Here is an 11,971-nt window from a genome sequence, read left to right on the forward strand (position 1 = left end):
CTAGCGCAGAGGAAGCGACCCAGGGTACAGCCGGGTATGTGCTGCCAACGGTCGCGTAGAAGATGACCGATTCTGCTGTGACTGAGCACGGAATTCTTACTGTATTTTTGCATCCACCTTCCAGAGTGTACTGGGATGTATCTGTTGCTTTAAAGAGCAGTAATCATCAAAAACGGATAACATGTGCAATCCTGTAATGAATATGTTTGTGCTTTTAGGGTTGCCGAATAGGGTGAAATTTCTACGAGTAATGGCGGGCTATAATGCTCAGTTTTGATACTGATAATTAACGTTACCCTGAATTCGACATTAAGCTGTTAGTTAGTTTCAGTAAATAATCATCTTTTGGCCACACAGATCTAATACAACACTTTTTAGTTTACTAAAACAGTGTATTGAGACTTTGTTGCTACCGTACAGTGCATCATACAAAGCCATATGAGAGAATTTTACGTACTTGTGTAGTGCACTGTGTGATAGGAACTGTGTCGCAATGAGAATATTCTTTATTTGAATAAAAGATCCTGTTCGATTTCTATCTGCCGAATGATGGTATGTGATCTGTTAGCCAAATGTAGTTCTTAGTTAAACGAGGTAGCTTAAAGGTAGCCATACAGCTCATATCTTCCTTCAGCGTATATTTACGAAGTTCAAGTCAGAAACTTGGGACGTAGACTGTCAAGATTAGGAAAAAATAGAAAAGGCTTTTGATTCTCTATATAAAAACACATCGATGTATCAGATAATTCGAATATGCATAGATGGGGTGGCGTACTGCCTATTGCATCTGCCTAGTGAGCAGGGCACCCGGGATCGAATCCCAGACTTGGTGCGAATTCTCATTCATCCCTTCAGTCTGCATATACACATCGTAGATGTTGGAGACTTGAACGTTTCTGGAACCATATATTTTCATTTGAGTACGGCTAATAGTTTCGTATACCAAGTACTGTTTATTTCCCGCTTCGGGATATTTCGAGTCTACTGCAATCAGCGACTTGCTAAGGGAAAGTATTTTTTCTGAGCTATTTTGTTGAAGTTGCCTGTCGCATTTTATAAATTACAGGTGTGCTGCATTTGCTTACTGGTCTATTATTTCACTGGCGGTACCCGTTCCATTACAATCTAGTGCAAGTAACAGGTTTCATATGCATAAAAATCACCCCTCCAGAAGAATGGGTTGTAGCGAAGTTAGCGATACTAAGATCTACCTCTTCAGGTGACGTCACTGTGCACACCGCTCTAATAATTCTGTGGAGACTAGGGTTTTTCAGATTCCATCAAAGTATCGATGCTTACTCATATGAGTAGTAAGTATACCAGAAGTATACAGCTACCTGTGTATGGGACCTTGGGCTACGATAAGTTTTAGCTGCTGGAAAAAATTTTGCTTCGTTTGGATTTTACGTGCAAAAGAAAAAAAAGAGAGAACCACATTTTTGTGGGAGGTTTTGAAACGCGCCACTCTTATATCTCAGACTCGTACGAATCGGTTCAGACTTAGCACGAAGGTAGATAAAAGAGAGCCAAAAGGAATTTTTTTATTCAGTTATGTGTGTGTGTTGTCAAGATCCGTTGGTTTAAGGTCAAGCGGAATGTAGCACGTAAAACTCCTTGCGTGAACTGAATGCTTGTAAGCGGTTCAAAATAAGTCAAATAAATAAAAAGTGCATACTTAGGATAAAACTGCTATCCCGCTTTGAAAAATATAGTTTCATTCGGGTTTCAAGTGCCAATGAATGGCATTTTATTATGTTTTTACTCGCGTCACCCTTGTGTTTCAAACTCGTGTGAATCGGTTCATATTTTGTAAGAAGGTAGACAAATACATGTAATTAATGGTCGTCCTCTTGTTTTGTGAAAGCTTTACCCGTTGCCACGATATAAGCAACATGACACTAAATAGACATATAACGAGTTAGTCGTTACACGAGTCAACAAAAATCTGCATCGGTTGCCAGACTATGACAATTTAATGTCAAAATTATGCTAGAGTATAAGGTTGGCAACCAGAATTAAAACTGCTTCCATCACACACACAAAAGGCGAATATGTATGGGACAGAAGTAAGGATGTAGCAGATAGGAAATAGCTATTCAACCTAACTGGCAGCTTCAAAGACATTTACATCAAAACGTCCTGATACACTCGTGCTTTTTTACGAGTTAACCCACCTCCATCGTGCAGTGAGCCTCTTAGCTGAATGGTGTTGGCACAGCTGCATCTTCAAATTTACAGATCCACGATTCTGATACTCAGCACAAAATCCGGAAGATTCGCCAGCCATAGTAAACATGCCATGATGGCATGTGTCATGTTATAAATGACATCGTGTATCATGTGATTCTTCAATTTCTCCAGGCAAATGAGGAAATAAATCTCATGTGAACAGCCTGCTGTGAGTGTACAATGGACACAATATTTCGGCAGTCGACGTTGTTGCCGTCATCAGGTGTGCTAATGTACTGCCAAGGAACGGTAGGCGTGCGGTATATATCAGATTTCCACCCCCCCTCCCCTCCCTTCCTCCCTCGGGCGCTCCACCGGCCGTTCGCGCCACGGGCAAACTCTCTGCCATCCGCGGCGTGGTTCGACCCCCGGATTGCGGCCCAGTGTATGGGTGTTCCCTCGTAGGTCCGCACCCAGGGAGGTTTGCCGTCGGCGCTTCAGAGTTTCCTCCCTCTGCCCTAGTAGGCAGTACATTCTGGGATATTTCTGTTTTAGAGCACGCTCCACCTCGCTAAAGTTTCAGGTTTCTAGAGAAATAATCTCCATTCTGTATCTTCAGAACTAAACTGTACGAATGATACTGCTATGCAAGTTGTATTGCTAAGTGGTTGATAACGAGAAGTATCGCGAAAATGGTATAATATTCTGGCAAACCATGTGAAAGTACATGTGTTCTTGTAATCCCAGAGTCTGGAGATAGGTGTAAAACGCAAGCAAGCAAGCAGGTATGGGCCAAAAAGGCAAGGTATCCCCGGCGGGATGCTGTTCCTAATCCGCCATTGTGGCATTGGGATATATCCAGTAGCTGTAGTACACTGAAAATTCCAGACACATTTATCTTCTGCAGGGCAGTGCTTCGAGTTCTGTTTGAGTAATTGTTACGATTTTCCCGTCTTTGCTTAGACAGTGATCTCTTTCCAAACAACAAGAATTCTTTAATGATTAGCGAGGTTTTCCAAGCATGCACATACGTGATGAAGGCTTTTAGCGGTGAGAACGTTTACCATTTCTGAGACTATGTAGAGAACAGGCCCTCTTGTTTCCAGGAAGAGCATGGGATGCTTCGGCTCAATCATCACGCATAATGCACGTGTTGTTATCCTGGACTATTTTTGCAAACTGGTCCTGTTAGGGGGAGAATTTCCTTGCAGACTAGCTTAGACATCACGAAAGTTCCTACAAAAGCGACCGTTAACTATTTCTGTGACACTTTACGATTTCCAGTGACAGACTTGGCTCTTATTTACGTAGTCATTTGATCTCAGTACAACTCTGACAGCCTTTTAGCTGTCCCTGCGATGGTGAGCCGCTATTCAAACATCTCTCCCTGGACCGCAGGTACAAAAGCTATGCATCATCGTGCTAGCCATGGTAAGCACTTACGTCACTAGACACATTTTGCATGTGGGGCTGGCTCTCCTGTTAGGATCGCTGGGGGGAATGCACCCAATATTATTCTGGGAAGTATGCAACAGATCTGTAAAGCACGTCCAAGGGGGAATTGGCTGTTATTTACATAGACTTGTGAAGTATGTATAGCACTTGGAGAAGTCTAATTGTGTACAGGGAAATAGACGTGACTTTCACCTGCTGGTTGTAGGTGGCAGCGGTGTCTGGCTCGCGTCCGGCTGGCCCTGCAAAGTGCATGTGCAGAATCGGCAGCATTGGCATGCACGCCTTGGAGCTCTGTAGAAAACAGTTTGTTGATACGTTGCGGCTGACGATAGTTCGAAAGCGGTTTTTATGTGCGATTAGTGTTTGTACACTGCCATATTTTCGGCTGTTAAAGCGTTGTGAGCGTGTTGGCAGAGCGTTACACATGCACCATTTTTTGACTTACAAGAGTACTGTACGGGTCTGTTGAATTAGTTTGTAAACATGTCTGCTGGCTGTGCAATGCATTATTTCGACAATTTATACTTAGTGAGTGTTTTTGCAAAGCGTTTTACAAGCGTTATTTTGTCAATTTACGAGTTGTTTGCGTATCTGTAGACTGTGCAATGCATTATTTCGATAGTTTACAAATAGTGAGCTTGTTTTCAGAGCATTATACATGAATAATTTTTACAATTTACAAGTTGTTTTCATGTCCGCACCTCAGTTTAACGATTATTTCGGAGATTTACAAGTTGATTGCGGGTATGTAGGCTATTTACTGTGACCCCAAGCACGTCAGGGCAAAGGTTTTGTATCAGTGTAATAAATACACTATGTGAAATCCATCCATAAACAAACTGTTCCAAAATAAATAAAGTACACTCCTTCCTCCATCCAGTACCTGGATTCAGATTGACTCCTTTTCGGTCCATTTTTCCCCACGCCACAATGGGATGACAGTGCCCTCTGGTGGCAGTACTGTGTACTACGTCAGTTGTACTCCAACCCTCATGGTGAACACACTTGATAGAGCTACTGCATGTGACAACTCAGATTGTTTAAACAAACAATGCATGCTAGTTACAGTAAAAGTAAATCCATTATATCCAGCATCCCAGCAGAGGCTGATTCTTTTTCCCACCAATTCCAAGGAAGAGTTGTGCGCTGATATGAAACGTCCTGGCGAAAGGCAAAGGTCTTGAGTTCGAGTCTCGGTCGGGCACACAGTTTTAATCTGCCAGGAAGTTTCATATCAGCGCACACTCCGCTGCAGAGTGAAAATCTCATTCTGGAAACATCCCCCAGGCTGTGGCTAAGCCATGTCTCCGCAATATCCTTTCTTTCAGGAGTGCTAGTTCTGCAAGTTTCGCAGAAGAGCTTCTGTAAAGTTTGGAAGGTAGGAGACGGATACTGGCAGAAGTAAAGCTGTGAGTACCGGACGTGAGTCGTGCTTCGGAAGCTCAGTTGGTAGAGCACTTGCCCGCGAAATGCAAAGGTCTCGAGTTCGAGTCTCGGTCGGGCACACAGTTTTAATCTGCCAGGAAGTTTCATATCAGCGCACACTCCGCTGCAGAGTGAAAATCTCATTCTGGAAACATCCCCCAGGCTGTGGCTAAGCCATGTCTCCGCAATATCCTTTCTTTCAGGAGTGCTAGTTCTGCAAGGTTCGCAGAAGAGCTTCTGTAAAGTTTGGAAGGTAGGAGACGGATACTGGCAGAAGTAAAGCTGTGAGTACCGGACGTGAGTCGTGCTTCGGTAGCTCAGTTGGTCTAGCCGGCACGGTAGCTCAGCGTGTTCGGTCAGAGGGTTAGCTTCTCTCTGTAATAAAAAAACTGAGTTCATCGATCAACTACGAACTTACCGGATATCTTACGACGTCCGCCCCGAGCAGATGAAACGAACACAAGCGAACAAAATGAGATTTTTTGTAGTCTGCGTTCGGCAGGGCAGCAGTGCGCACCGCGCTCGGCCGTCCACGCCGCTGCGCCCGCGGAGTGTTTTGTTTACATCGTCGTCACAGCGATTCTCAGTCGACCACGCTCTAATGGCCAACTCTTACAGGAAGAACACTCTTAAGTTCACCTTCTCAAATGAATACGCACGACCCAAAGCACTGGCCGTCGAACGCTTCCTACGCGAAGACGTGAAGATCCCCCGTGACGAACTCATCGGCATACACCTATCGATCATTAGCAGCGTCGTTTATGTTAAGATGACTTCTGACGCTGCCTGCAATGAGATTATTCAAAGGACGCGACATGGACTAAAATTTCGGCACTCCGACGGAAACGTCGGGCCTGTGGATGTCGACCATGCAGGACTTGGCCTTCGGACGATCCGTGTATTCGAACTGCCTTTCGAGGTAAAAGAAGATGAAGTCATCGCGGCGCTAAGCCCGTTCGGAAAAGTCCAGAGCCACTTAGCCGAGACATGGGCACAGTTTACGACGTATCCGGTGCTTAATGGTGTGAGACAAGTCCGAATCGATCTCAAACGGCACGTTCCATCGTACATTTCTATCGGCGGCTGCCGCGCGGTGGTCATTTACGACGGACAACCTCGAACATGTTCCGGTTGTGGCAAAGAAGGCCACGTCCGTAATGAATGCCTGCAACGCCGCATCACACAACTAAGGCCCGACGATACGAACACCGACAGAACCACGACCACACTTCCAGTCACCTATGCGGCGACACTGCACGTCCAGCCCACACATGACGCCGTTCATGAGCATCTCTCTGGTCCGATACACTCGGAGGCGTCCCAGCACCTTGACACCGACGATGCCGCCCGTGAACATGTCCAACAGCCGGACACACCCACGCTAGAAGATCACAAGGATGCCAGTGAGAGTGTTCTGGGGAATGACGACCGCATCATAGCACCCGCGGCTTTTGTACCCGAACGACGTGAATCTCTTCCTTCCTCAGACACCGAAACTCATTGCCGAAAGCAGAAGTCGCCCAAACGACGAAAAAAACGCCGCAAGACATCAGAATCAACCATTGAGCCCCCTCCGCAGGACGAAGAGATGGCACATCACTCTGACGGAGAACACGATAACACTTTCTCCTCTGCCACGGAGATGCGTCATCCAAAAGACGGTGAACCGTCCAACAGAGAGCATGCGCAAGCCCCGCGCCCTGAAGCCATGGAACATAGCACGCCTGTTGTCACCGACGCAACTGAGCCGACTCGGCCGGCGCTGCCACCTCTCGCCGATGCCAAACCTGTCGGACATTTTAATGGGCGGATGACACGGATTTCCCACCTCCATCTGATGCGGAAATGAGATCTGTTCCTCCGTTAGACCAACACTAAAATGGGGGAAGTTTCTACGGCGACTACTGCGACTTCTATGGACTTCCAGCATCCACCACAACAATCTTCACCAGCTACGACCCTATCGGCAGCACGAATCTCCCATCAGGCGTACCGAATAGCTACTATCAATACTAATAATATCGGCTCCCACGCTAAACTTCAACTGCTCCGTGACACGCTAAGAGCAGCGGACATCGACATCGCCCTGTTACAAGAACTGAGGACAGCAACTTGGGCTGGGTGTTATGGATATGAGACGTACGCCGCCCCTGCAGCTATGGAACACACAGGCGCAGCCATCCTCCTCCGAGACGGGATTGCAGTTTCCGATGTCGCATACCTCCCAACAGCGCGAGGGGTGGCCATCACAGTTGACGGACTCAAAATCATTAATCTGTACGCCCCATCGGGCACTGATAAACGGAGGGATCGCTCCCAGTTCTACGCAGAAGATATCACACCTTTATTCCTCGGCCGATACGATCATCTCATCGTAGGTGGAGATTTCAACGGCGTTCTCGAGCGCACAGACCAATACCCCCATTTCACCACATGTCCGGAACTTCGCTTCCTCGTCCGCCGCCTTCGTCTCCTCGACACTTGGCGAGTGGTACACGGCGACCGCCCGGGGTATACACACATTACGAGCCACTCCGCCAGCCGACTTGACAGAATATACATCTCTAACGCTCTAAAATCAGTTCTCCTCGACGCGGAACGTTGGCCGTCTGCCTTCTCGGATCATGACATCTACATCTGTACCATGAACCTACGTCGACAATCTATATGGCGCAGTGCAGGACCTTGGAAACTCAATGTAGCACTACTGCGGGACCCTGAATGTCGACAACAGGTCACCGACACGTGGCACACCTGTGTTCAACGAATTACGCGTTACGAGACCACACTGCAGTGGTGGTTGCTGTGCGCCAAACCGGCCATCCGACGCACACTGACACACTATGGCAGAGCCAAAGCCAGGTGGAATCACCATACAACTGATTTCTACTACAGCGCTCTACGTGAACTCATGGATCAACCTCCATCCCCGGATCGTCTAAAAGAAGCTCAACGCATTAAGGCGAAGATTTTAACCTTGACCAGATGTCGTCTAGAGGGAGCTATTGTACGAGCACGCAGCCAAGATAGGATTAACGGTGAAGAACCTTCTATGCATCATATTATTCAAAATGTTCGTCGACGCCGACAGGCTTTAATGACAACTTTAGACTTACCTGATGGACGCCGGCTGACTTCGCAAGCTACCATTGCGGATGCATTCACAACGCACTATAGACTTTTATATCAAGAGGTACCTGCCGGTGCGGAAGCCATTGCTGAGGTTACCCAGGAGACACTTGGTACTCTAAACGCAGCAGCGGCTACCCTCCTGACTTCTGAAGTGACCAACGACGACGTCCAAGGCGCTGTGGCTAAAGGGTCTCTGAATCGATCTCCCGGCCCGGATGGTTTACCTCTCGAATTTTACAGAACCTTCCAAGATTTGATGATGTCACGATGGAGGGACATGTACTGGGAACTTTTGTCCGGCGCGGCGAACTCGCCACCAATGTTCATGGAAGGCTTACTTGTACCAGTCCCGAAACCCGCAGGAGGAACACGACTCGACAGTTATCGGCCGATCACGTTACTCAATTCCGACTTCAAGATTTTCACACGCCTTCTAGCAGTGCGACTCAAACTTGTCTTACGAGAAATTGTTTCCCACGAACAAACATCTTTAGGCGGAGATCGTAATATACAGACAGCCCTCAGTGAATATCGAGATGTGATCGCTGTGGCAACACACTCGAGGCTGCCAGGCGCTTTAATCTCCATCGACTTCAAACAAGCGTTTGACCGCGTCAATCATGCATTCCTGAACGCAGTGATGAACCGAATGGCAATTCCCCCGACGTTCACGCAAGTGGTTATGCGGCTCCTTCGTGGAGCAACGTCCAGACTTCTCGTCAACGGCAGACTTACAGAACCTATACGGATTGAACGCTCAGTACGGCAGGGTTGCCCCTTGTCGACGGTGCTTTATGCCATTGCGATGGAACCACTCATTTGCGGATTACGGCGACGTTTGACAGGTATTCTACTCCGGGATCATATGTTCCGCTGCCGAGCTTACGCGGACGACTTGGCCCTCGTCGTACGTTCAGCGGCCGACGTACAAGCTGCGATGCAGTGGATTACCCGTTACAGTGAAGGGGCAGGGAGCGCTATGAACGTGGCAAAATCATGCGCCATGAAGATCGGCCGCGGCCTTCCCGCAGACAGCGTCGTCCCATTTCAACTGGTGGACACTCTTCGCTGTCTCGGGTTGGTGTACACGCGAGACATTCGCCGCACCTCGGCGATCAATTATCGGGCGCTGCTGCAACGCATCCGGGCCAACATACAAAATCACATTCTACGCCCGCTGAATATGTGCCAGAGAGTCACCTTCGTCAATAACCATCTGGCAACCCGTATACCCCATATAGCGCAGATTCTGCCCATCACTGCGACAATGGCGGCCAGATTACAGGCGGCTTTCGGCTATTTCATTTGTTCTGGACACATATTCAAAGTCCAGTATGAAGCTCTCACCTTACCGAAGCGGGATGGTGGCCTCGACCTGGTTAATGTGAGAGCCAGGACTACGGCACTTTACACCAATACTATTCTCCGGTTATGGAAAAGCCAAAATGCTAGTTTTATTGGAATGTTGACCACCGAGCTCGCACCTGTTTCGAGACGCCCACCGACGTCTTTGGCGCACATCCCACCTCCGATGTCACATATCGGCCGTTTCTTTTTGGAGTACAGCTACATATGCACCGAGCTCCCCAGGACCAGGAAGACGACCACCCGCGACATCTACCGCCTTCTCCGAAAGTCTCCACCACGCAGCCCCGCCGAAAAACGTCAACCTCAGGTTTCATGGCCTACAGTTTGGAAAACGATCCACCAACCATATCACACCACTGACACCACCTCTATGTGGTACCTTCTCGTCAACGGCAAGTATACTACAAGACAGAAACTGCATCGTATTGCACTGGTGGACTCACACCTGTGACTCAAATGCAATGTCGAAGATACAGATTTACATCGTTTTGAGTGTGGGCCAGCAGCAGCTGTCGGGACCCTCGTACAGAAGATTGTGGCTTTCTACCTCCGAGTACCACCACATCATGTTTCTCCTACTATAATGATATATCCCGACACGACCTACTTTCCACCGGCTAAGTGGCACGCCGTCACATGGATCAGTGGCATGGCTGTCAACTACCTCTTCCGGGACGACATCGTCGATCCGGCGGACTTCTGGACACGCCTCCAAGTACGTCACCACACCCTTCGCCGACATCGACACTATCGGGCCACTTTCGCGAACTATTTACAGAGTATTTTCACCAACCCGCCTCAAAGCTGGAATCTCAACGAACATTGCCAACCAAGACTGGACGATCCCACGTTCCCCTTCAATGGTCAATGATAGAATACATTTTGTTCTGATGGCGCGCCAAAGTGGAGCATGGCGCGGAAAGTATTCCTATTTTATTTCACTTCTCTTTTCTCCTCCTCTTCTACGTTTTTTTCTCCTTATACATGTTTATCCCTTTCACACATAGCTCTCTATCTACAGCCTATTTGTTTTTCTTTCTCCTGTGCTCCCCCAAAACAAAAACAAAAAAAGACTAAAAAAAAGAGTTTCCTGCTGATGGTGAGACTGTATACTCCTTTATGTTAAAAAAAAAGAATAAAAATAGAAGGCCTTTGCGGAAATATAGCTACCTCTTATGTTTTCCATTTTCAAAGGGTATTGTGTTATTTTATGAAGAACGTCGTCTCTTATTTTCATGTTCAAGAGGTTTTTTTATAAATAACAAAAAAAATTATAAAAATACTGAAAAATAGTAAAAACAAAACACAAAAAAAGTTGGTAGAAAAAAAAAGTTGGGAGAGCACTCGATCCCGCCACTGCCTAAATTAAAAAAAAAAGGCGAAAAAAAAAGTTGGTAGAGCACTTGCCCGCGAAAGGCAAAGTAAAGTAAAAAAAAAAAAAAGTTGGTAGAGCACTTGCCCGCGAAAGGCAAAGGTCCCGACTTCGAGTCTCGGTCGGGCACACAGTTTTAATCTGCCAGGAAGTTTCATATCAGCGCACACTCCGCTGCAGAGTGAAAATCTCATTCTGGAAACATCCCCCAGACTGTGGCTAAGCCATGTCTCCGCAATATCCATTCTTTCAGGAGTGCTAGTTCTGCAAGGTTTGCAGAAGAGCTTCTGTAAAGATTGGAAGGTAGGAGACGGATACTGGCAGAAGTAGAGCTGTGAGTACCGGACGTGAGTCGTGCTTCGGTAGCTCAGTTGGTAGAGCACTTGCCCGCGAAAGGCAAAGGTCCCGAGTTCGAGTCTCCGTCGGGCACACAGTTTTAATCTGCCAGGAATTTTCATATCAGCGCACACTCCGCTGCAGAGTGAAAATCTCATTCTGGAAACATCCCCCAGGTTGTGGCTAAGCCATGTCTCCGCAATATCCTTTCTTTCAGGAGTGCTAGTTCTGCAAGGTTCGCAGAAAAGCTTCTGTAAAGTTTGGAAGGTAGGAGACGGATACTGGCAGAAGTAGAGCTGTGAGTACCGGACGTGAGTCGTGCTTCGGTAGCTCAGTTGGTAGAGCACTTGCCCTCGAAAGGCAAAGGTCCCGAGTTCGAGTCTCGGTCGGGCGCACAGTTTTAATCTGCCAGGAAGTTTCATATCAGCGCACACTCCGCTGCAGAGTGAAAATCTCATTCTAATGTGTCCTTTGTTCACTGACACCAGGCTGTTCACCCAAGATTTATTTCGCCATGAAATACGCCTGGAGAAACTGAAGAACCACATGATACATGATGTCATGTATAACATGACACATGCCATCGTGGCATGTTTACTATGGCTAGCTAATCTTCCAGAGTTTATGCGCGGGATCACGATCCTGGATCTGTAAATTGCAATATGCACGTGTGCCAACACCATTCAGCTAAGAGGCTCACTGCACTAAGGAGGT

General features: G+C 47.3%; 1 non-coding gene across 1 annotated transcript; it reads left to right on the forward strand.

The window, feature by feature from the left end:
* The first annotated feature begins 11,577 nt into the window (after positions 1 to 11,577).
* Positions 11,578 to 11,652, forward strand: Trnas-cga (transfer RNA serine (anticodon CGA)). The gene has a single exon. It is a non-coding gene; the product is annotated as a tRNA-Ser (tRNA).
* The last annotated feature ends 319 nt before the right edge of the window (positions 11,653 to 11,971 follow it).

This window comes from Schistocerca gregaria, chromosome 4 (assembly GCF_023897955.1).
Source record: "Schistocerca gregaria isolate iqSchGreg1 chromosome 4, iqSchGreg1.2, whole genome shotgun sequence".
NCBI lineage: Eukaryota > Metazoa > Arthropoda > Insecta > Orthoptera > Acrididae > Schistocerca > Schistocerca gregaria.